At 38.7% G+C, this 22214-nt stretch overlaps 1 long non-coding RNA gene across 1 annotated transcript; it reads right to left on the bottom strand.

Annotated features, from left to right (window-relative positions):
- Nucleotides 1-10482: 10482 nt before the first annotated feature.
- LOC122984071 lies at nt 10483-19270 on the bottom strand. The gene is made up of 4 exons (XR_006403817.1): nt 19057-19270; nt 18886-18958; nt 11222-11849; nt 10483-11131 (listed from the first exon to the last, which is right to left on the bottom strand). It is a non-coding gene; the product is annotated as an uncharacterized LOC122984071 (long non-coding RNA).
- Between the last annotated feature and the right edge of the window lie 2944 nt (nt 19271-22214).

The raw sequence follows: 22214 nt of genomic DNA, 5'->3' as shown, positions 1-22214 counted from the left end.
AAGATATTACCTTTACAACAACTCAATTTTTGATATAAGTGTGTTATGTTCTTCACAGCATTGCTCACTGCTATAGATTTATTAAAAAATTCTATTGGGAGAGATGAAACTTTACAATCAAATGGTGAGATTATACCAATTTTCCATAAACACAAACATCTGTGCTATACAGGTTACATGACACACATTTCCCTGCAATATTACCAGGTTTCTAATTCCAGGAGTACTGACCACAACACGTGATCCTTGACGCTGGTTCTTCTCTGATGGTTGAATTATCACGTATTTTGTGGGTTGCTGACTAATTCTTTAATTCTCTGTTTCTTCTTTTCTTGCAAATATTATAATTTATTCCATCTGTAGGGAGCAAAGTATTTGAAACCAGTTTTTTCCAAGCTCAGTTTGAACATGTGACAGCTGACATTAAAATGACCCATGACTGTGACCTGACGTTGGAGGTAGCTACAATGTGATTGGCCTCTCGCTCATTCTGACCACATAGCAACAGTCAATCACAAAACTGGACCTGCCCTATTTGTAGACTTAGATTAAAGACATGAAACATGATATAAAATAAAACTGAGACATAAATAGACTTTGAGGGGAAAAAATGTCAATATTAAAAAGTGCTGGAGTGAAATAAAATGGTATGCAATACACTCTTTTGTGGTTTCAATAATATTAGACTGAGTTTTTAAATTTTTGCTATTGGATTATTTCACATTTTTATGGATATATTTTATATTTAGTCTGTATTTATTCATATGATTAACCTATTTGTTTCATAATATTTGTTTGATGATATTGTTTTCATAATATTTCTTTAATTATGAACACTTTGGGCCTCCTCAGAGCCCCACCTTTCAGTAAAATATATGTAAAATGTGAAAACCCAGGAAGTAAAGTTCACAAGACACGAGGAGAAAACATTTCAAAATAAAACAGGAACTAAAGTAATCAGACAACAAGTGACAACACACGGGCAGACTGGGAGCTGATAAACTGGGGAAGACACTTGGAGCAGGGCTGAGCTAACAAAGGTGATGCAGGGCAGGTGAGAGGAGGTGTACATGAACACAGGAGGAGTAAAGGAACACACAAGGGAAACACAGAGAAAACCAAAACCAGGCAACATAAGTGTAACACTGAAAACTCAAGAGACCAAAATACACAAAGAGTCCAAAAATAACAGATAAAGTCCAGGCAGGACTTGACAGACCCCCCCATAAGGGACGGATCCCAGACGTCCCACAAATGCCATCAAGGGACACAGGATGGATAGCCGTTGCAAGACGGGGGAGGAGGAGGCCAAAACCGACAGTCCACAGGCCAGGACAAGGTGCAGGTAGCCAGGGAGGTGGCACTCGGGCAGGCAGCCAGGACACTGGGAACCTAGGAGGTGGCACTCAGATGGGCAGCCTGAAGCCGGACAGGGGCGGAGCCAGGAGCCCCAGGCAAACGGGGGACTGAACAGGAGCAGAGCAAAAGTTCAGGTGGAAGACCCGTGGGCCAAACAGGGGCAGAGTCAGAAAGTTCAGGGGGATGCCCCAGGGCCTGAGCAGAGACAGAGCAAGGAGTCCCAGATGAACAGCCTGGGGGCTGAACAGGGGCACAGAAAAAGGTCTCAGGCCGGCAACCAGAGGGCAGGGCCAAAGGCTGAAGCCATTCTGGAGGGCGACTGGGGTGCAGGACAGATGGCAGAAGTCACTTGGGAGAGCGACCAGATGGTGACGAGCCGCTCTGGTGGTTGGGCTGCAGGCTGGCAGTGAAGGCAGCTCAGAGGGCGACGCCACAGGGGGTGCTGCTGCAGGCACAGATGGCGACACCATGGGGGATGCTGCTGCAGGCTCGGAGGGCGACGCCACAGGGGGTGCTGCTGCAGGCACAGATGGCGACACCATGGGGGATGCTGCTGCAGGCTCGGAGGGCGATGCCACGGGGGTGCTGCAGGCCCAGGGGATGATGCCACGGGGGGTGCTGCAGGCTCAGAAGGTGACGCCACTGGGGATGCTGCAGGCAGCCAAGACAGAGAGTTGCCGCATTTCAGCCAAGATGGGGAGTTGCCGCACGCCAGCAGGGACAGGAGGTTGCCGCACACCAGCAGGGACAGAAGGTGTAGCTCTGGATCAGACAGGCATGGTGGCAAGGTAACCCAAGGAATGGGGAGTTGCTGCACGCTCCATTCATATACAGATATATGCCCTGTATTGAAAGCCAGTAAACATACAGTCAAACAATAATTTCACATCATCACAATATGCAATTTTCACAGGAGGTCACAGTAGATGGGGTTGCTGGCCAGGGTGCAGTTATCTCAATTTTGTCTGAGGTCAGCCCACAGTGTCAGACTTTGAAAACTGAAGGTTACAGGCCAGGTGCTGGGGCCAGAAGCAGTGATTACAATTATGTATAATTTGGTGCAGGGAACTGCAACTACAGGAAATGTTTGGACATCTTTTTCTTAATTTCGGCACAGCAAGACATAATAAAGGACACATCAGTAATACCAAGCTACACATCTGTGTGGCAGTGAAAATCATTATCATACGCATGATTTACGCAGGGGTATGGAGGACCACAAGGGTCACAGCAATAGTAATAAAGCATTTAATTAATTAATAACAAAGAAACTACAATAAAATCAGGAATTAATAAATTAGTTTACAAATCAATTAATTAATCCATAAATAAATAGACTAAATTACAAAGTAATTCATTATTTGATACTTTAATGGGCAATAAAATGAGGAATTTTAAAAAGATTTACAAATGAAATAATTATCCATACCCATTTGCATTTCCATTTCCTCACTGCCTTTCCTTTTCCTATTCCATTTATCCTCTCCATTTAGCCTTGCACTGTTAAAACAAAGTAAATCAGTCTTCCCCAGAAGCCCCCCCTCCCTTGAGTGTCTTCTGGCTTTCATGATAAAAGCTCTGTTGAGTCGTGTCAGTACAGGTTGTCACATTATGTCAGTAGTTTGATGCTTTATGCTAACAAATGTGGGCTAGCTATGTTATGTATATAACATAAGTCTAATTGATGATTAGCATCAATCACAAACTCGTAATCTGAAACGGAGTGGAGACATTAGTTAGCCAATGCTAGCTCTCCTGAATCTGCTGGTTCATCTCAGTAACTTACAGAACAAACAGCCCAGCTGTTAGCATTGCCCCTGTGTAACTTAACGCTACTCGGCTAACATTGATATCTGTCTGATGTTACGCTATCATGAGACATTTGTCAACAGTTTAATAAGCATGAACTCATTTCAAAATCATATACTGAGGTATTATGAAACTGAAGCAGGTTATGTTTCATTTATGTTGTTGTTACTCAAGCAGCAACCTCCGTGACTGAAAAATGAAGCCAATGCCGAAGTGCCAAAAACTGCATTTCCTTGAATGGCCACTTGAGGTTGGCACCAAAGCGGCTGAACCGGCAGATTCAGGAAAGTTAGCGTTAGCTAGCTAACATCTCTACTCCATTTGAGATTGCCAGTTTGTGATTGGAGCTAATCATCAATTAGGCTTATGTTATTTACATACATACAACATAGCTAGCCCACATTTGTTAGAATAAAACCTGAGTATCACTACAAACAATGAAACCACCAACATAACGTGGCAGCCTGTACTGACAAGACCCAAAGGAGCTTTTATCATGAAAGCCAGGAGCTGCTCAAGGGAGGGAGGGCTTCCAGGTGAGACTGATTTCATTGTTTTAACAGGGCAGGGACCAAAAATGTCATAAAAAGGCTAAATGGAGAGGATAAATGGAATAGGAAAAGGAAATACAAATGGGAAAAGGAATTGCCCTTTTAAATGCCTGATTAAAAGCTGTATTCTTAATTCAGTTTGCAAATTGAGTTCTTTATTTCTCTTTTTAAAACTGCGTTTTCACATTGATGAAAAATAATTAAAAATTTCATTACTATTTCCGTGACCCTTGTGGTCCTCCATACAGGGGTAGCATGCAGATAGTGAATAAAAGGGGACGCAGCATAGACCCCTGGGGGACCCCTCAAAAAAGAGGAACACGAGAGGAGGAAGCATCTCCAAGCATAAAAGAGACAGACCTGATTAAGACATGGTTCACTGTGTCAAAGGCTGAGCAGAGATCAAAGAAAATTGACTTTGTTGTTGGATAATGGATACCAGGACATTGACTGTTGACAGTTAATAGTTGTGATTAACCACTAATATCCTCCTCTATAATTGCATGAAATCGTACTTGGACCTTTCATCAAACAAATTCCTCCCCAACACACAGCCCTGCTGGCATCACCAGAGATTTATGGATAGGGAGGCTAAGCATTTACCAGGGAGGTCTGGGTGTAGATAAGTTGCAGGTCCTAAGTATGTTATTCATAAACAGACTGATGTTTGAGGTGTGAACCTCTAAAAATAAAAACGTCATAAAATCATTTAGGCTTGTTTATGCCTAGTATGAGTAACAGGCCTATGTCATAAAATTCAGTATTCATTTTTAACTGAAAGCTTAAACAACTCCCACTTGCTTTCTTCTTGATCACTAACCTCCATAAGCCCTGCTCCTTCAGCCCTGTCAGTCTCCTCCATCTTCCTCCTCTCCCTCTCCTCGCCTGTTTTTAGTAACATGTTATTTTATTAAACTCAGATTTACAAGAACTCGAGGCTTAATGAGTGATCAATCAGTTTAAATTTATATTTGTCTGAACTGGCAGAATCTTGTCACCTGACTGGCCTTCAGCGGAGCTGCCACTTTTTTTGAAGAAATTTCATATAGCCATCTACAGACTGAAGAATTGAGAGATATAAAATTGCGTTATGATCAACACAATGTGACCATTTCACTGACATTAACTGATTATAAAAAATAATATATGCCTACTGACGTGATTGTTAAATATTTAAGAGGCATATAAAAGCAGAAAATGTAAAGAGCTGTCAATAACATTATTTCTATCTCTTTTGCTCGTTCACACTTTGGCTGGGCGGCTTGTCAGATAGTACAGTGGAAACCGCTTATAGTGATTACGTCTGTCATTTGTATATTTATTACATGAATTGGCCAGCTTCTCTATTTACTCTCGCTGTTTCAAAATACAGTATAGTTGTTTCAAACGCTTGTTTCACTGCTGATGCCTTCCTGACTCATTTTAAGATGAGAGGGAGAGAGAAAGAGAGAGAAGCAGTGGTCAAGCGAGCTAGAGAGAGCGAGCAGTGGTAGTGTGAAAGCCGGTGAATGAGAGGAAGCACCTCCACTCACCTCAATATGTTGTGTATGAGACCCTGTCTGTAGATACACAAAGTGTCGCCTATGGTTGGCATGATAATGGATGGAACCATCTTGTGACAGTCTTTGATAAGCTCTCCAACAATCTGTGATGAAAACCAAATTAATAAAAACAAACTACTGAAAATTAAACTGAAGCTAAACCAAATTCAACATGAAATTCAAAAATAGTATAGAAATAACAGGCTAATTCAAAAAAGAAACATAATACCTCTACAAGGAGGCCACACAAAACACATGACCGCTGACTTTGGAAATATAATAGAAAATATATTTATAAAGGCATTCTGTCCTTTTTCATTTTCCTGATAGCTTCTTTTTATACATGCAAAGCATCTCTTTAGAAAAAATATTTCTTTAATTGATGCAAATCTTTAACTCAATTATACAACAAAAAATAAAATTAAAACCAAATGAATGTACAACCAAAACTGCAGTAAATTAGAAATTAAGAAGTATTCAACTCTCAGTGCTTGATACGCAAATTAAATGTATCCTCTGTTGGATCAAAGTACACTTCTTATCAGTTATCGGTTCTTGACAGTTTTGTCATTTGTTTTCCCTTAAGTTACCTTAAGGTTATTAGTCTTATTTGGTCTTGGGTTCCTTCACTTCAAATGTTCCTTTAATGTTGTTTGCCAACTTTGAGTTTCTTTATGACATCAGTTGTGGCCAGTTTTTAAGTCTGTTTTGGGCCCAAAAAGAATAAAATAATCTGAGATCTCAGGAAAAATTAAAATAAAATAGAATGCTCCTTAGTTCAGTTGAAGGTATCCACGAGCAGCAATAACGAGCTGGATGGCAGATGAAGCAGCTCCATTCACAGATAGAATCGTCCCTCAAAAAAACAAAACAGCCCTAACACAAGTGTGCAGAGCAGTTATCACACAATCTGAATTTCCTTGTTTCAGTGTCCATCAAATTAGAATTACAAGAATTAAATCTGCACACACACAGAATTAAACCCTTACAATGACTAAAATAAACATGGTAACAGTTTCTATGATGCCCATGTCTATAATGCATTATAAATATACTTATAATGAGTTATAATCTGCTTATAAGTATTCATAATGCTTTATATCAATGATCATAATACATTATGAAGCATTGTATAATGAATTATAAAAGTATCATATCTATCATTTTATAATGCATTATCAGTGCTTTTCACTCATCAGGCAACGAGAACCCCCGCCAAGTCAAAAAAGTATTTTTTAATGCCAAAAATAACTATATCCATTCATTCAGAAATCAATAGTGTTTGGGAGCCTCTCCGCAGCGCTGTTCCAAAACATGAGTTAATCTCTGTGTTGTTGCCTGGGAAACTCTTGGGAGGGTAGCTCCTTTTAAGGAATATGGTACTGCGTAATATGTGTGCGTAACGGGTGAGTGAGTAGTTGAGTGAGAGAGCGAGCGGCAGAAAAGTGATGTGAATGCGAGCAGAGCAGAGGAAAAGGTTGGCAATAAGTGGTCAGTCTGATAGTAAATGTACAGTACAGACTACAGTGTGTAAGTTAAGAAATGCTGCAGCTTGTCAAGACCAAGAAAAGTCACGTCTGTATTTCCCCAACTGCTGTAAAAGTGAAGGGGGTTAGCTCCAAAGTTAGCAACAATGGGTCAGCCTAACCCGGTATATACATACACATACATATTACTGTGTGCTAATGATGGTAATTCTGTATTGCTTTATTGGTGTGTAGTTGAAACATATATATTATTCTTCCTATTATGATCATCTGTTAATATTTAGGCCTGTGTGCTAAATAGAAATAATTTACATTTGTTATATTTGGATTTATGTTAAATTGTTTTAAATTTATTTATTTATTTTATCTTTGTTATTATTACTAACTGGTTTGCATACTTATTTATTTTATCTTTTGTTATGTTTCATTTCCCCAAACCAACTCTGGCTATGGTTGCTCGGAGGTCCTGGCTGGTGGCTCCTGTCCAACCACCTCGTTTAGGTATAGAGGTGTAGAGAGCGAGAGGAAAAAATGATAATAATAATAATAATAATAATAATAATAATAATAATAATAATAATAATAATAATAAAACTCATCCAACTCATCCTTGTTCCACCCTGATGCCCAACCAGAGACCCCTCACAATATCACTGAAGCTTTTTTTTCTATTAATTTCTTTCTTCTCCTTCCTTCTTCTCTTTCCTGCCCTCTGCTCCTTTCCCTCTATATCCTTACACACACACACACACACACACACAACGCCTACCCATACTAGTGCACACGCACATGCACACCAGTGGCGGCTGGTGACTCAAAAAATTGGGGAGGACAGGAGGAAAACCAACATGGAATCTTACAGCAAACTGCATCAAACTACATGATTGTCCCCCACCTGATGAAATTGGAGGGGTGGGGGGCAATTTTATATGCCAATAAAACAATTTCCTTTCAAAAAAAAAACCCCTGAGTGGTGTAAAGGCTGCTTCTTTAAAGATATTTAGCATATACATAATGTCTCTAAACAAAGAAATGCTCATTTTAGCCATAAAGTGGTTCAGAATGTGTCATTTTACTAACAAAGTGAAATTCAAATTTATAGTATTGTTCTATTGTGACAACAAATTTATGTTCTCATCAAAAACAGACAACATATCACATGATTTACATGTGTTTCCTATATATTTTCTTATATTTGTTAACACTAGGGGTGTTAACATGAACACAAAACTCACGGTTCGGATCATACCACGGATTTGAGTCACGGATCAGATCATTTTTAGGATCAGCGGAAAAAAAAGGGGGAGACAAATAAAATTCCATTCATTCTGTAACACACTTAAAGCCAGAAACAGCAATGAACTTTTGCCTATGGTCTTAAATGAAAACAACATTTAAGATGTCCAATGTAAATATATAAAATATTCAATGCTCAGTTATTGCAATATGAGGCATGATACCTTCCTCTTTTAAACAGGGTAGTGAATGAAACAGCGTCTGTCCACATCATCAAAACTTGATGATAACTTAGAAACATGAACACACGTCTTGTCCTGCAGCTTGTTGAACGAGCCACCAAACAAACATTCACCGCTTACGGCAGTTAGCAGCTAGATAGGTAATTAGCTGCTCAGCTGCAGCACATTAAACAGCAGGTAAACGTAACTGCAAATGTCACTTCGGACCCGTTAGATGCTGGTTTGATCGTTGCTCTTCAAAATCCCTGTTAGCGACACGCTGTCTGTCCATGACTTGTACTTACAGCAGTTTGTTTACTTTGTCCTAAATGTGACATTAAATTTTGCAATTAATCCGCAGTTAATATGCCTGCTGTGGGGAGGGGTGATCAGTATGGATCACGGATCAACTATGATCCGTTACACCACTAGTTAACACTTGTTATTCTAGTTACTTTAAGCTTATTACTCAATATACAGCTCAGCTTAAAAACAAACTAAAGAAACTGTCAGACGCAAGCTGCCAGACCTCCTGCACTCATTCACTAATCATACAACATCAACAGGTGACTGAATAACCACTCAATTAAAAATGGGATCAATTCCAAATGAATGAGTGAGTCCAGACAGCTCACTGTAACTTCAACAAGCAAACTAATGTTACCCACAACACATTATGATTTCTGCTGCATTCTTGTTGAGATAAATTCACACAACAGCCACACACAGAGACATTTAACCATCAGAGATGAAAGCGACCAAAGAGACAGAGAGAGAGAAGCTGTATCTGACTCACGTTATCTGATGTCTTCTTCTTTCTATCATGGAGATGAAATATTCATGTCATAACATCCATTTGTGGCTGTTGGTCATCTTGTTTGTTAGGTAACAGAACTTTATGGCTGCTGCTTAACCAGTCTGATATCATTAGCAACAATGACAAACAAGCTAACTCTCTTGGTTGTGTCTCCGGTTGCTTCTCTCTCCAGCCTCCTTGGTGGCGTCCTGCTGCTGCTGTGCTGCACAGTCCAGATAATTTCTCCCATAAGCTTAAAAACAGTCCTTAACAGTCCTTCCATGGATGTATAAAGAGTCCTTCAGGCTGCTACAACAAGCCAGGATCTATCTACATTTATCAGAATTAACTAATCGCAGTAATGATGGATTAAATTGTTTAATTATTTGACCAAATCGTGGCAATACACGTAGGTATTTAAACAGGCGGACAACAATAGATCAAACACAGATCGACTTTCCTGCTACATTAATACATGATGACATGAGGAACACATGAGGAAATAAATGAGGTGAAAACAATGATTAAACTAAAGAAGGAAAAGAAGGAAATAAATCTGCACAGCTTCTAGCTGCTGCCAGCAGCAGGATCAGAACCTTGGAGAGCTGATCAAGTCCTGATAACTGTGTTAATGATTTTTTACATGATTAAAATTAATGATTTAATTTTTGAACGATATTTAACAAATATTCTTTAACATTTTTGAGAGCACAGTGATCATGTTTCCATACTTTCAACAATTAAAACCCTGCTGATTTGACCTGTTACTCCATTACTGAACAAAACGATTTTAAGGAAACCAAAGCTGTAATTTAAGAGAATAAACCTTTTCAAAAACCAAACAAAGATAAATTTGCAACAAATGAAAGAACAGGATCTTAAACTGGTGGTCTGGGGCTGACCACGGGGGGTCCAGGAGCAGCAGTGTGCTCGTTATGGATTGTGTACTTTCACTTTGCGCACAAGCAGATCTGTTTCCTCTGCAGAGACATGCTCCTTCTTACTACTTGGCAAATGTGCCGTCATAATAGCAATCCGCCAAGGTGCAAGCGCACCTGGCTCTTAAAGGGAATGGGAGATGACACTGTGATTGGTTTATTGCATGTTACACCGAAAACACACCCATGATTAATTAGGAGACGATGGACAACCCCTTTGAACCATGTGCCTGGCGCATCAACCATTTTTCCACCGTTAAAATAGCAAAAGTGGATTTGGACACACCCTGAATGCAATTGCACCATGCGCTTCAGACCGTGTGCTTTAGATCGTTAAAATAGGGCCCACACTCTGCTTGTTACACAAACAGGACAAGCAGCAGCGCACAAACATGCAAAGGTAACAAATAAAAGGATTACAATGTGAAAGATTATTATTGTGTATATTAATATATTTTAAAAAATACATGTCAGAATTGTAACCTGATGAGGGGTTGTCTAAAAACTCAAGTTAGACTAAGTTAAAAAAAATCCAACAACGCCACCCTAGGAATTCCACCCAGGGAATACATCAAATGAATTCCTACTTCGATCACACAGGTAAGTTTCACAAAAAAAAATTAATAGAGACCTGGTTTTTTAAGGTATTAAAAAGAGTTGTTGTTTTTAATCTTCTTCCATGATGCAGCATATAATAAATGGCAGTAAAAATAGAGGATGTAAAAAAAACATCAAACTGAAGAACATTAGTAAGTGTCTAGGCTTCAGTGATCCTAAAATAATTTTAAAAAACCATATTAAAAAGATAAAAAAATACATAAAATAGGGAGTTGGAGGAATTGACTAAAAAAAGGAAACATACAAGGGTGTTACAGTTTAGGTTGGCGTTAACACTACAAACAAATCACAAAATATATATGCACACAAGAAGTATAAATAAATAAAAGCACAAAGCCACCTTTTAAATGTTAGCACCACCTCTGTATGAATCAGCTAGTTAAAAACAATAAATAAGTTACACCAAGTAAACTTCACAACCACCACAAAATGTAAAACAAATTAGGAATATACTAAAAGAAATAAAACATAAATACACTAAGATCACTGAATAAAACCTAGCACTTAAAACTCAATAAAGGAAATTAAAAATCAAGTCAGTTTCAGGTATAACAAAGCAGCAGTGGCAGTCACAGCTGCAGAGACAAAAAAAAAGAAACACAGGTTAGTCCTATCTTCTTCTTTTTTTACATTTATCGAAACACACAATGATAAAATGAGGCTACCTTGGCTGTATAACTCCACTGAATTTTTCAGTCATTGCTGACTTCATGCCAAGGAACTCCAATTTCATAGAGCTGTAATTCTTTTCAGCAGGGTGGAGGCTTCGACTGGCATAGGCGACGGGCTTCACCCTGCCATCCTGCTCCTGAGACAGGACGGCACCCAAACTGCTGTGACTGGTGTCGACCTCCAGGATAAATGGAAGAGAAAAATTAGCAAAAGCCAAACCAGGTTCACCTACTAACCGGGCCTTTAACTCCTGGAAGCTCCTCTGGCAGCTTTCTGACCAGTCCTGTCCCAGCAATGCCCCCCGGCCTTTACGTCTTTCCCCCAGAGAGTTCAGCCAGCAGATGATGCAGCGGTGCAGCCAGTTTGGAGAACCCCTCCACAAGGCGCCGATAATAGCTGGCGAAGCCTAGGAAAGACCTGAGCTCAGAGATAGTTGTGGGGTGAGGCCAGTTAGCAACTGCTGAAATCTTGCCAGGGTCAGTGGAGACTCCCTTCTCTGAAATATGGTGCCCCAGGTACTGTACCTCTTTTTTAAAAAAGCATTTCTCCAATTTGACCTTGAGCCCCTCCTGTCGCAGATGGTTCAGCACCAGATCCAGCCGGCTCAAGTGTTCTCCCACACTGGAAGAAAAGACAATGATGTCATCAAGATACAACAGTAATGACTGGCCAAACATTCTTTCCATAAGGCGTTGGAATGTGCCTGGTGCATTGCACAACCCAAATGGCATTCAAATTGAATTCAAATAACCCAAAAGGGGTACAAAAGGCAGTCTTGGGTTTATCTTCCTCTGCTACTGGCATCTGGTTGTAGCCAGTGACTAAGTCCATGGCGGAAAACCACTTGGCCCCAGACAGTGCATCCAAGGATTAAAATAGGTCCCAAAGTCTTAAAGTGGTAGTTTCTTACTCATGGGGAGGAGGCCAGCTCAGGGAGGCGATGCCTCTCAGAGACTTTTATTTGCTAGAGAAAAGGCAGGCAGAGTTTAGGTGTGTTTTAAAGGTTTTCACACCGAATTACTGATGAACATTCAATTTCTTTGTTCTTGAGGGACTTAAGGTGTGGCCTGTGTCTGCAGCCTGCATCTTCTGAAATAAATTAATTTTTGAGGAAATCTGATTCTGAGTTTTTACACGCAAAAAAATCACACTTCAAGTCACTATGGCCAAGTATTTCGCATTAAATTTGCAAAAACATTCTTTTCAAAATATTCAAGTATTTCATGATATTTCTGATTAATAATGGTCTCACACGTTTGTCTCTACCTGATGATGTGTCGTGATTGGATATTCAAACCTAACTGGTCATTGAAATTATGCATTTTAATTTTAATTTTTTTTATTTATGTGAATTCTTGAGCACATTTAGATATAAAAATAACTGGCTTTGCAAATTACCAACAATTTTAACCATTTGGCCATTCACAACACTAACTTGGAAAAAGATCTATGAAGTATTGAACTTTATTTTGAGCTTTTAGTCTATCAGACCTTCATCAGAGCATACATGTAAGCTGTTTGTGAAATACTGCATAGATTTAAGTGTGTGTCTATTTTATCAAGTTTGTACTCATTGATGCTTCCAGCACTTTACAAAGCTTTAGTCGGAGCAGTGGTCATCTTGCATTACATACTGTTTTATGAAGTGATTTAAAAGATGATACTGAGTGTGCCTGCCTGAGATTGTCTTAGAGCATATTAAAAGCCTGGCAGTATTTTGTTTAAATTGCATTCTTTAGATGGTTCACCTGCTTAAACAAGACCAAAAGGGTGGTGCTTTTTAAAGTCAGTGATCCAAATGAGAGGTAGATCTTGGTTAAATGCTTCAGTTGGACAAAGCAGTACTATACCATTCTAGACAACTGGGCGTCAAAAGGCTATCCATTCATCCATCTATCCATTCATGAACAGATATTTGCCCTGTGTCAAAAGCCAGTGAACATACAGTCAAAATAAAAAGTTATCACAATATGCAATTTTCCCTGTGGGTCACAGTAGATGGGGTTGCTGGCCAGGATGCAGTTATCTCAATTTTGTCTAAGTTGTCTGCGGTTGGCCCACAGTGTCAGACGGGCCTCTTTTTTAGCAGAGTGCACAGGCAGAGCACATATTGGTAAAAGGAGGTTTACTTGGTCTTTGTTCAAAAACAAGGTTGAAAAAGGTAAGCAGTCAGTGAGGGCAAACAACACCAAAAAGGGAGCAAGCAGGTAGACAAAAATCCATTGTGGCACAATAGACTGAATCTGAAAAATAGGAATGATAGGTGAACCAATGTATATACTAAAAGAGTGATGGGGACAAGGGGACAGGTATGCAGGCAGATGGCGATCAGGTGACCATAGGATATGGTGAGAAGAGCTGAGGACAATTGCTGGGTAGAGAAGGAAAAGCAGGGGATGTTAGAACAGGCAGATACGGCATAAGACAGAAAACAGTGCCAATTATAAAAAGTCCCTCTGACACCCATGTGTATTTGGCTTATTTGAATTTGGCAATGTCAAAAACTACAACTTTAACTACAAGGCGATAAACAAGGCTATAGCATTACACTCTTCATTCTATGTTCTCAGAGTTTCTTTAAATAATTCTCAAAGTTTTATTTCATATAATTTTTAAACACACACTTAATGGGTCACTTAAACACACACTTTAAACACACACTTAATGGGTCACTGAAATGCCTCTCCCCAGGTAACATGTGATTTCGTTACCATCATTCTAATGGTCCTTTTTCATAGGAGACATTTTGACATGTCACAGTAGGAAAAGCACAGGTGTAAATATTTAAATTAATGATAGTGAAGTATTGTGCATGCTGGCTCACTGTCACACTGTCATACTGGGGCACACTGGGACACCTGAATACAACAGAGCCATCGTTAATGTTATTAGTTCCACCTGTGCTTTTCCTACTATTTTGACTAGGAGTCACAATGTCTGCTGTGGAAAAGGTCTGTACAACATTTGGAGCCCTTACACCCTCTTTCACTCAGGCATTTTGACTTATTGTGCATGTGACGTTCAAAGTTTATATGGGTTCAGTGTTAATAGGTGGATATTGGTACTGGGCCTTGGATTCAACCGATGTCTCCTTGATGCCTCCGTGTGGAAGCATTCTGTGTATACCATGGGGGCCAGTTGCATAAAACTCTTTGTAGATTCATGAGTAAAAGTGTCTGTACGCACAAAGACAGACATATGCAGAATGAAAGGACAGACAAATTAAACTGGAGCACATCATCTATGTAAAAGAATTTCAATTCTTTTACCTAACCTACAGGGCCTTGCAAGGTCAAACACCCTAGTATACGCCACTTATAAGCCCAATCGGGCTCCAAGGTCTACTGTACAGAAATTACTGTCTGTCCCTCAAACCCTATATAAAACCCGAAGTGACCGGCTTTTCAAGCTGTTGCACCCAAATTATGGAATGCTCTCCCCTTATCGCTGTGATCTCTAGACTCCGGTGACGTGTTTATGAGGCAGCTGAAAATGTTTTTATTCAGACAGGCTTTGGTTAGCCTGTCTAAATAGTGTAACCACTTATATTGCTCCTATTTATATCTCTGTCTGTGTGTCTCTTATGTGCCATTTGTTTGTTACTGTGATTTTAACTTGTCAGTCCTGCACTGTTTGTTGTCAATGGTTCATTTTTAATATTGCCTTTAAAAGTGTATTTTTCATTAATGTAAAGCACTTTGTGATTTTTTATCTGTGAAAGGTGCTATAAAAATGAACTTTACTTACTTACTTTACTTTCTTAAAAGTTCATCTGAAGCTTATATGAGGCTTCAGCAGTCTGAATTAGTCATATCAAGTGGATATCTGCCACATTTAGTCTTTTTAGCATAAAATTCCCTATTTGTATTTCCTCAGACAGTGTTTCCCTGTTGAGCTGCAGTTGAAGTATATTAACAAAAAGAAGGACTTTGACCCTAAAAAGACTAATGTTGAAAGATATATACATGATTTGACTAATTTGGACGGCTGAAGCTTCATATTAGCTTCAGATAAACTTTTAAATACATTTTTGCGCAGAAGGAGGACTGTGGATTTTGTCCCCCAACACTTACATTGTAAGTGCATTATAAAGGGATCTTCTAATGGTTAGTATGAACAAAATGAATGATTACAGCAAGAAAAACCTATTTCAATGTTCATTTGGGCACCTGACTATTGTTGTAACACACACTTGAAAAATTGTGAACCTGTCCTTTAAGTTACCTGTCAGACATGTCAGCAGTTTGTCATTTCAAGTGTCTGTATTTTGTATTTTCATACACCTGTATAAGACACTGCATCTGCTATCTAATGTCTAATTGTGTAGTATTTGTGTCAACCTGCCCAGGAACATCATTAAAATATTTACTTATTTTTTTAGATGTTTTTGTACTTGATTCCTGACTTTCCTGTCTTTTCTAAGGGCCACTGAGTATTTTTAACAAATGTAAACACTTTTTCCATTATACTGACAGGTCTGACGACACACAAAAAACTTGCTTGAGTGAGCTATTCTGCACTTAAAACTTAAAACAAGTGGGTATTGTTGTCTCTGCTTTGCTGTCATGTCTGCATATTCCAAGATGTCATAATCATTGACTAAATCATTGCAGGCTTCTTCCAACACAGTCCATATTCTTCATGAAGTACAGTCATTGCTCAAAAAGTTATTATCTGCAGTGAGGGCTTGTTGTTTATTGTTCTCATCTCAGCACCATAAGGTCTGAAGATGACATCACCATGATGCAATCTAATACAATCTTCTGGTGACCCTCCTCCTCTTCTCAACTGAAGAATCCAGGCGTGAATTTGTTTATGCATGGTTCTGTGAGCAGAGCCTGTCACAGCTCACTGAATGCCAGATACACAGTTGAATCACTTAAGTTTAGAGCCAATTTTTTATTGCGTATGTTACTGAAAATAAATGTTTTTCATTTTTACAGACTAAGTGATTCAATTTCCTCCATTTTATGTCAGAGTGCTGATTCATTCATTCTTAAAAGTCTCATACACCAGTTTAGACTTATTGAAAAGGCACCCAAGAGGGTAATAAATGTAAAAAGCCTTTAATATTTCATGGCTACTAACATTATTTTCTGGTTGTTTCTCCACAGTTACATTCTAGAGCACAAATAAACACGCCCACACACCTCCACTCAACCCTGCGGCAGTGGGCCGCACTGCCTAATTTTAAAGGATTTTTAAATTTATTATACTCTTGAGTGCCTCAGATCTTTTCAATAACTCTAAACTAGTAGGATTCCCAAACTGAAAAGCACCAGAGGGATTTGATTTATTTATTTATTGACTGGGACAGTGTGCAGTTTGAAACATTGAAGATGCACTGAGTTAGCTTGAAGCTAGTTTGCATCTGTAGTCCCCAACAAAAAACATACAACAGCATAACAAACACTACAAAGCAAAAAAAAAAAAAAAAAAAATACACACACACACAGAACACACCATACCAAATACAAAATACAAAACTACACACAGCACATCACATACTGAGTTTAGACTCAATGGTCACACAGCATTCCACTGAGTTGTGGCTTTCACAGAGAAAGCTGACAGCCCAAATGCAGTACGACGTAATGGTATGGTACAATCTTGTATAGAGGATATTCTGGAGGATCTAATAGAACTTACTGAGCGAGTATACACAAAGTCACATGGTGGAGGAGGGGCCAAACCATTTAAAATTTTATAAACTAGGCACAAATTTGAGAATAATCTAAAATCCTCAAAGCTCAGTAAATTGTATTTCTCCAGTACCCTACAGTGATGGAAATGCATTGGCTTTTTGTCCAGAGTTTTAAGAGTTTGTTTATAAAAGGACTCAAGAAGTCTTATGGCTGTTTCCCCAGCCTGTCCCCAACATGTGATGCAATAAGACATATGGGAAAGAATCATAAAGTTGTTCTTTATGATTTTAACCATAAAGTACCACTTACAACCATAATGCCTTTCTACACCCAAGCAGCACTCTATAGATTTGTTTTTTGACAGAGTTTTTAAGGAGGGCTCGTCCAAGCTGGAGTAGCTCCGTTCATTGAACATGGGGAATTATCCGTTCTTCACTCAAAATGGCTACTGGATATTTTTCTTATTCAAAAGAAGAAGGTGAGAGCATTATAGTTTCAGATACGTTTTCCTTTGACCAGAGCTCCACACAGACTACAGATGCCAGAAAGATTTTTTTAAAGCTTAAAAAGTTTTCAGAGAAATAACTGAAATTACACCTACATATGACAACACTATCAGACTAGTGGAGAGAGAAAATGATACCAAGAGGACTAAGAATAAAAAAATCCCATCCTTTGGCTTTGGAGATACTGAGTTTAAACATAAATGGGAAGCCATCCTGAATGACATTATGCTACTTCTTATTGAAGAAGCCAAGAAGCAGAAATGTCAAACTCAGAATGAAATAGCCATACTTAAAGAGGAGATATCTACAAGATTCAAAGAACAACAACTCCCCTTTGAAAAAGAGTTAAAAGAAGACTGGATAAACTACAGAAAGAGCTCAAACAAGATCAAGATCAATCTGATTACAAAGAAGACAGTAGAAAGAAGACAAAGACACAGCCACAAAGGAGAAAAACAGTTTCTTTTCAGCTGCTTAGTAGCGATGAGGACCATTCTGGGATGCAAGACTCTTCTTCAACTGATTTTTTAGACTCCAGACGCAAGAGAGAAAACTGAACACGAAGATGACAAGGCAGAAGACCATACGAGGCAGAGGCAGGTCAATCAAAAGTCCCAAGCCGTGGCCTGTACAACAGGAGCAAAATCAGAATGAACAGGTGATTAACATCTCCGGCATTCCACTTTCAACCAGCTATGTCTCTGTCCTATCTAAAAGTTTTACATTTGCCCCCATAAATATTTCATTGCCAGTGAGTTTCACACAAAAGGTAGATTTATTCAAGTTCTATCGCAATGTCCAGTTGAAAGTTTGCTATCATACTAACCCCAGTCAAGCTGCCTCTCGTTCCCATGCTCAGCTGGATACAACAAGAACACAATTCAAGCCAAAGTCCACTTTCATTCCAGACATATTCAATCACACTCTTTAACTGAAATCCATTTTCTTGATCTTAGGATCTTTAAAGATGACGATGGTGATTTACATACTTCCATATTTAGAAAACCAACTGACCGCAACACCATCCTAAGGGCAGACAGTTTCCATCCTCCTTGGTTGATAGATAACATACCCTTCGGTCAGTTTCAGAGAATTAAATGCATCAGCGACTCAGAAGAAGATTTTGAAAGAAATGCTCAAGATATGAACCAAAGATTTAAGAAAAGAGGATAAAAACACAAGACTACAGATACAGCTTACAATAAAGCAAAATGTCTCACTAGAGAACAGTTACTTGTCATAAAACAGAAACAACCTCAGATGTGGTTTACAGACTCGAGTATCCATGTGGTTTCTTTTTACATTGGGAGAACAAAGTGCAAACTGAAGGCAAGATTGCCAAAACATAAACATTAACAGACGTTGAGTTCAACTGGTATGATGACTTTTATTCTTCAAGTACAGTGAAACTAAAAAATACAGCAATTTACTTAAAACCACACTACAAACGTTACAAAAAAAACCCCTAATAACGATACCATGAACATAATACGCCAAACCACATACCTCTTTCTGCCAACCAAGGGTGCAAATATTGTGGATGAGGATAGTGCCCACATGTAAACCTGGCCTCGGACAACTGCACTCCATAAACAAAAAACATATTACATAACGTTGTCTCCCTGACCCCACAAACAGCATTATATTTTTAATTTAAATTTTACTCAGTTAACTTACTTTGTATCTGCTCTCTCAACAACCTGTATCGACAACCTGCAACCTGTGGCAATCTGGCGTGTGACGTCACTATTTACCTTTTTTTCTCTCTTTTAAACTTTATTGGGGTGTGCCAACCCACCCAGGAACATGAATAAATACACAATTGGCTCTGCTGGCCACTTACAAACATGATATAAGAACTGGCAACCCCCAATACTCCATGGCACTACATTATGTAGAGGCTTACCACGGCTGGCACTACATTATGTAGAGGCTTACCACGGCTGGCACTACATTATGTAGAGGCTTACCACGGCTCTCATACACTATTTCTCTATTTTGCCTTGACCCAAGTTTTTATTACCTTTGATTTGACTTATTTTTAAATGTTTATGCATATATTACATAAGAATAGGTCTCCCAGAAAAGTCCTAGTTTCTACTTTGACACTTTCCGCAAGAGTCTTACCTAACTTAAGTGTTTCTGACTGAACTGTAAAACATGTGGATTTGATCAACATCTGCAGACCACAGTATTGTTTCTGGTATTGTTTCCACCATTGTGCCACTGCTGTTGTTAGCTTCCACCAGTTCAAATGCTGATGTGTCAGGGAGTTAGCGTTAGACCAGACTGCCAAGTTAGAAACTGCCTTTCCCAATTTTTTCATAATAAAGTAAATTCCGGGGAAATGCTTCACTACAACCAAGATCCTAAAAGTGGTTTGTGGTTCAACACAAGAAAGCCAAAATCATTGACTGTTGTCATATGTCTGACTTATGGCTGATTTATGTCAGCACATTCATCTAATAAGGCTTTAAATAATTATTGGGCCTTTTGCCCACATGAGGGTTATGATGGCCTTGTGCAGTACCATAATTATTTTTTCCAGACAGAAGAGCAGACACAAAGACATGAAAGAACATAGCGGAAGAGCCGCTGGAGAAGCCCAGGACATGGCAATCATCATCCTCCCTATCACCTATAATCATCAACACAGCCTATTCTATATTTTATTACTGTCAATAAATCCCATGAAAAGACCAAAACAAACCATGCGCCAGTCTGTCTGTCAGCACTCAGCCCCAAGCCTATTTGTTCTCATTGAAGACGTAAATCTTTAAAAACAGGTCAAGAATATATATTTTTAGGTCATTCATTTTTTAAAAAGGCTTAATAATTTCTTTAAATAGCTGGGCACTGTAGTTTTTAGGAAACATTACTCAAACAGGAGTTAATAGTGCATTTGTTAGGGACTGTTTTCAGCCACATATTTGGGGCACTAATGAGCATTTCCAGCAGCAGGACAGTGTATGTGGGATTGACTCAAAATGAACTAGTGGTACAAGTGCCCATGTTTATTGTAATGAAGGATGATGTCACCTAGTGTGTAAGGGGCCAAGCTGGCAGACACAAAGAGTCACAGGTAGTTTTCAAAGAGAGGGTTTTATTAAAAATTATTATTAAATTACAAAAGGTGTGTAACAATTGGTCCTTGGGTAAATGGGAAAGTTTGCTGAAACTTGAGTAATCAATTAGTAATTTCCTGATAGCTGTTTAAAATCCCTGGACAGATTTTACGGATGTTGAGTAGCACCTTTTCTGTCCTCAACCACTGTATACAGATAATATAATATATACAGATAATATACAGAAAATAATAAATAAAAAGAAAGTAAAATAAATAAATAAATAAATAAGGCCTAAGAATGATAAAAAAATTAATAAAGAAAATTATTCAGCAAGAGTGGCTCGACATGTGTGACTCGAGGCTTAACGTGTTGTACCGGGGGATGCAAAGGGAAAAGCTAATTCAACTTCTCTAAATAAATTATTTAATTTTAACGTTATTCGACATCAACCCTTGATCACAAAGCCATGTTATGTCTCACTGTTGAGGTGTGTCGTCATCTCGGCAGGTAAAGCGTTGTTTGACGCAGCATCACCAGCGGTGTTGCAGTGGAAGAGCCTGTATCAGCTGTGGGCTGCGGCGCATCTCCGTGGATGCAGAGGCGTTGAATGCCGGTAAAGAATCAAGCCGTTTCAGGCTGCTCTGGCAGAGTCCTCAGGCCGGCTTCACTTCTGGGTTGCAGTCTTGCTCTCAGAGAGCAGGTTCAAGCGTTCTTCTTTTTCTTCTTCTTCCTCTTCAAGGGTTTAAATTGCAGATTCAGGCTTTTGGTTGGCTTGTAGTAACTTCAGTTGAGTGTCGAATAAAGTTTAGTCTGACTACGCTCAAGTCTTCAGCGGCGTCTACTTCAAAATAAAATACTGTACGTGTTTACTTCAAATTAAATTACTTTATGTGGAAATACGAGACTTAATATACTAATAAAACAAAACAAATTAGGTTAACACGGATATATTTGGTTGAAAAACAAATAAAAGAGACGTCTTAAGAGCTTTTTTGAGTTCTTGGAGGCCAGGTCGAAGAGGAATCTCTTTGAGGCTGTTTTTTATGAGTTAGAATAAAACGGGAGGAGTTTGGGTGTGTTGTAAATTATTGATGAATATTCATTTTTTTTTGTTCTAGGGGCTTTAGTTGTGGCTGGTGGTTTGCAGCCTGCGTCTCCTGAAGTAAAGGAATTTGGTGAAATCTAATTCTGAATTTTTACATGCAAAAACTCACACTTCAAGTCACTGTTGCCTATTATTTCACATTAAAGCTGTAAACATATTCTTTTCATAATGTCCAAGCATTCATGATATTTCGGATTAATAACAGTCCTGTCAGATTGCACCATACTTGTAAAGCCATTCAAAAACAGTTAAGCAATTTACATGAATCATGATAAGTCAGTTCTTCCAATAACAAACATTAACCTTCATATTAACACGTCACGATGTCTAAGCATACAACCCTCATTAGTTCAACTTTCTCAAACTATTTACACAACTTAAACCATTTACTGAAATAAAGTTTAATACTATAGTGAAAGGAGTTACCTGAAAAAAGAAGTTAGGCAACACTAATGTGATTAGATTACTTTCAGAAACATATTTAAATATAAGTTGACATAATTTACTTCATAATATAAAAGCATTCAACGTGACTTTTGTTTAACAATAAAAGAAACTTTTGACTCAAATCCTTCAAATATTAAATTTACATTCCTATTATTTTAGAAACTTCATTCTTTCAACCAAACTACTTGTCTAATTTAACTACTAAAATATGATTG

Source organism: Thunnus albacares, chromosome 6, assembly GCF_914725855.1.
Source record: "Thunnus albacares chromosome 6, fThuAlb1.1, whole genome shotgun sequence".
Taxonomy (NCBI): Eukaryota; Metazoa; Chordata; class Actinopteri; order Scombriformes; family Scombridae; genus Thunnus; species Thunnus albacares.
This window is presented reverse-complemented; position numbering and strand designations above follow the sequence as displayed.